The sequence below is a fragment of the Piliocolobus tephrosceles genome, unplaced genomic scaffold (assembly GCF_002776525.5).
Source record: "Piliocolobus tephrosceles isolate RC106 unplaced genomic scaffold, ASM277652v3 unscaffolded_102, whole genome shotgun sequence".
NCBI lineage: Eukaryota > Metazoa > Chordata > Mammalia > Primates > Cercopithecidae > Piliocolobus > Piliocolobus tephrosceles.
Genome location: NW_022291199.1, coordinates 18,747 through 21,979, shown reverse-complemented (window position 1 = coordinate 21,979; position 3,233 = coordinate 18,747). Strand labels below are relative to the sequence as shown.

The 3,233-nt window shown below is 38.8% G+C and overlaps 1 pseudogene across 1 annotated transcript; it reads right to left on the bottom strand.

Moving 5' to 3' along the window:
* Nucleotides 1-433: 433 nt before the first annotated feature.
* On the bottom strand, nucleotides 434-1,366 carry LOC111533884 (annotated as a pseudogene). The gene has a single exon (XR_002728988.2). The product of XR_002728988.2 is annotated as a 60S ribosomal protein L6 pseudogene (transcript).
* Nucleotides 1,367-3,233: the final 1,867 nt, after the last annotated feature.

Here is a 3,233-nt window from a genome sequence, read left to right as displayed (position 1 = left end):
TGCCATAACAAAGTGGCAGACTGAGTGACTTAAACAACTGAAAGTTATTGTCTCACAATTCTACAGGCTACAAGTCTAAGATTAAGGTGTTAGTAGGGTTCCTCTCCTTGGCTTGTGAATGTTTATCGCTCACTGTGTCTTCACATGATCTTCCCTCCATGCGTGCCTGCATCCTAGTTTCCTCTTCTTATAAGAACACCAGTCATACTGGATTGGGGTTCACCCTAAGGAACCCTATTTTAATTCAATTATCTTTTACAGACCCTATCTCCAAATACAGTCGCACTCTGATGAATTCAGCATATTAATTTGGGGGTGCACACAATTCAGCTCATAACAACTAGCTATATGGTATTCAATTTTTTTCCTCACATTCAGTGAGTTGCACCCTTCTCTCTCTTAATAGTATCTTTTTGATGAACAGAGCTCTTAATTTTTTTTTTTTTTTTTTGTAGTTAGCTATTTAATGAGGTTCTTAAGACATTTAGAACACCAATTTGTGAGGATAAATTCCATTCGTCAGGGCAAAAACAGATCGCAGGTAGCCCTGGAGCTGAGGAACAGCTTTGATTTTTGGTAGAATTTGTGAGTCCACAGCTTTCTGATCAATCTTGCGCTGCTCTGTAATCTCGTATTTCTCTTTATCTGCGTCGAAGATCTCACCTTCCTGGTGTCTGGGCTTCCGCAGCTTCTTCTTCTTGAAGTAAGCATCAGTAAGATGTTTTGGGATTTTGACATTACTGATACCGATTTTGGTTGAGGTGGCAATGACAAATTTCTGGTGCGTTCTTCGTAGAGGAACTCGATTGAGAACCAGAGGTCCAGTCACAAGTAACAAGCCACTAGCCAGCTGCTTCAGGAAAACCACCCTCTTGCCCCTGTGGCGTCCAGTGAGTATGATCAGAATGGTCCCGGGGGTAATGCTGGCTCGCAGTTTTCTCACGTGCTGACTGAAGGGTTTTTTGCCGTGGCTCAACAGCTTTCGAGGCACATCTTCAGTAGGATAATATCTAGGCATTCTGAGAAGTTTAACCACCCGGGTACCGCCGTTCTTGTCACCACCAACTGGTTTTGTAAGAGTTGCAAGAACCTTCTCCTTCTTTTTCTTTTCAACCTTGGATTTAGCGGCTGAGTACTTCCTCTTGTACATGGCCTTTCTGGAATACATGGCAGATCAGGAATACCTGCCAATTCCTCTGACAAGGACAGGGTTGCGGCTGCAATGGGGCTTCCCCTTCTTGGGCTTCTTAGCCTTGAGGTTAGTTACCCTTTTTCACCTTGCCACCAGCATGAGCCTTCTTGGCTTCCGGTTTCTTCTCTTGAGTATCTGGCTTCTCAACTTTTTCACCCGCCATCTTGCAAGATGGGAAAGAGCCAGAGCTCTTAATTTTAACATAGTCAAATTCATTATGTTTTTATGGTTAGAATGTTTTGTGCCCTGTTTAAAAAAAAAAAAAAAAAAAGCCAACCTATCTCAAGGTCTTGAAGACCTATTTTTTTTCCTCTAAAAGTTTTACTGTTTTTCTTTCACATTTAAATCAGTCATCTATTTGGAAATAAGTTTTGTGTACAGTGTGAGGTCAGGGTTGACATACAATTTTTTCTTTTTTTTTTTTGAGACACAGTCTCGCTTTGTCGCCCAGGATGCAGTGCAGTGGCAATCTTGGCTCACTGCAAGCTCCACCTCCCAGGTTCATGCCAGTCACCTCCTGAGTAGCTGGGACTACAGGTGCCTGCCACCATGCCCGGCTAATTTTTTGTATTTTTAGTAGAAATGGGGTTTCACCGTGTTAGCCAGGATAGTCTTAAATCTCCTGACCTCATGATCTGCCTATCTCAGCCTCCCAAAGTGCTGGGATTACAGGCGTGAGCCACCGTGCCCGGCCTGACATACAATTTTTTCAATATGGACGTCCAGTTGGTCTAGCAGCATTTATTGAAAGACTGTCCTTTTTCCAACTGCGTGGCACTTCACCTTTGTCAGAAATCAATGACTGTATTATTTGTAGGTGTATTTCTGGACTCTAGTCCATTCCACTGGTTAATGTGTCTATCCTTATGCCTACATCACATTCTTTTATCTATTGTTTAATAACAGGTCTTGATATCTAGTAAAGTAGGTTGCCCATATATCTTTTTCTTCAAGTTTGCCCTGACTACCCTGTCCTTTTGAATTTTCATATGAATTTTACAATTAGCTGGTCATTTTGAAAAAAATGACAACAGCAACAAAACCCTGCTGAAATTGGGTTGGCATTGAATATAAAGATTAATTTGGTGAGAACTGACATCTTTACAATATTAAACTTTTCAGTCCTTGAAATAGTATCTTAATTAATGTATGTTTTCTCTAATTTCCTTTTAAAAATGATTTTTAGTTTTCATGTAGTGGTCTTGAGCATCTTTTGTTATTCTATTACTAGGCTGATATTTTATGCTATTGTAAATGCTGTTTTAAAATTATAATTTCTCTTTTTTGCTGGTATATAGGAATACAATGGACTTTTAAATTTCTTAATTAAATTATAATTCATACCATACCATTCACATTTTTAAACTGTACAATTCAGTGGCTTTTTAGTATATTCCCAAGGCTGTGCAACAGTCATCATACAATTCCAGAACACTGTCATCCCCACACACACACAAAACCCACCATATAATGATTAGTAGTCATTCCTCATTTATTTCTGCCCTCAACCCCTGACAACCACCAATCTACTTTTTGTCTCTATAGATTTACCTGTTGTAGATGTTTCATATAAATTGAACCATACAATATCTGGTTTTTTGTGACTAGTTTCTATTTAGCATATTTTCAAGGCTCATCGGTGCTGTAGCACGTATCAGTAGTTTTTCTTTTTGGCTGAATAATATTCTATTGTATGGATATACTACATTTTGCTTATCTATTCATCAGCTGATAGATATTTGGGTTGTTTCCAGTTTTGGTTATTATAAATAATGCAGCTATATACATTCATGTCTAAGTTTTCATATGATTATGTTTTCAATTCTTTTGGATATACACCTAGGAGTACAATTGCTGGATCATATGTTAATTCCATGTTAAATTTCTTGAGGAACTACCAACTGTGTTTCAAAGCAGTCCACAATTTTACATTTCCACTAGCAGTGTATGAGGTTCCAGTTTCTCCCTCTCCTTATCAACACATGCTATTGTCCATCATTTTGACTAAAGCCATCCTACTGAGTGGGAAGTGGTAACTTAC